Source organism: Camelina sativa, chromosome 17 (genome assembly GCF_000633955.1).
Source record: "Camelina sativa cultivar DH55 chromosome 17, Cs, whole genome shotgun sequence".
In the NCBI taxonomy this organism is placed as follows: Eukaryota; Viridiplantae; Streptophyta; class Magnoliopsida; order Brassicales; family Brassicaceae; genus Camelina; species Camelina sativa.
Genome location: NC_025701.1, coordinates 26,703,098 through 26,704,472, shown reverse-complemented (window position 1 = coordinate 26,704,472; position 1,375 = coordinate 26,703,098).

The following is a 1,375-nucleotide window of genomic DNA, read 5'->3' as shown; positions in this document are numbered from 1 at the left end:
TCTAATAACAATTACAAATGTTAGTATCTACTATCTCAAATTTCTTAATATATCCCCAAAATCTTTCAAATAATCATTAAAAGTAACAAGAAGAAGCAATAATTGGATTTTCAGAGACTAATATGTAAACTTACTTAAAGATTTAGTATATGTACACACTATGTACTATCAATTGATTTTGCATTTGTATAAACTATTCATGAAATGTAAGAAGTTAGGTCACAAAATCATATACAGTATCAGTTCTAAATGACAAAACACAACATAAAATACATATAAAATGGCAAACATGTTTGGCGACAAAAAAAAATCAAAAAAAATGGCACAAATGTCACATATATATTATCATGTTTTTTCCTAAAATGTTATGTATGGTTGAACTTGAAGATTATAATATAACTGAAATATCCTGTATTTTTTTAAGAATTAATTTTTAAGCATGCTAATATACTAAAATTAATATATTTTTTGTTTAAGAAACTTCAAAATATTTACTAATATATCCTATATTTAAGAAACTTCAAGATATTTATTACCCAATGTCATAATAGATTAATTCTCCATTTTACTTTCTAGTATATATATATTTGGTCGAAGATAATATAATTTATGTATTTTTTTGTTTTGTTTTGAATATCCACACAAACTAATGTACTATAATTAACTTATTTATTAAAAAATGTAACACCCGCAAACTATTTTTTTGGTATTTTGGTGAGGGTGTCGATCGACACCATAGGAGGTGTCGATCGACACTGGTTGTGGCCGGTTTGGTCGGTTCGATTTTAATCGTCCGGTTTGCATGGTTAGTTTAGGAAACCCTAAAATTGGGGTTTATAAGGGGAACTCAACCTTTCTCTTCCCTTTTGGCTGTTTTTGAGGAAAGAAAGAGAGAAAAAGTATTCTTGAGCTTTTGGGAAGAGATTGAGAGATTCCTTGCTCTTCTTGAGAGATTTGGAGCTAGGAAAGAGTTAGAAGCTTGCTAGGAGGCTTGGATTCGTTGCTATTGGTCTGAATCTTCCTGCAAAGAGGTGAGTGCATGACCATGGCTTATCTAAGCTAAGATCTCTAGATTTTATGTGATTTGGTGCTTATGTGGTTGTTTCTTTGAGTTCTCTATGGTATTTCGTCGCTGCTTTGGCTGGGTTTGGTTTCTGGGAATGCATGGAGCTGATTGGAGAAGATTGGAGGCGAGATTCGGAGTTTTTGATCGAAAGAAATCGCTGCTCGGCATCGGTGTCGGTCGACACCAGTTGGGATGTCGGTCGACACCAATGCGAGGACGGCTTGAGACTTTGGCAAATGTAGATCGATGCCATGTGGAGGTGTCGGTCGACACAAACTAGGGTTTTCGGGAGTGTCGGGCAGGGTGTCG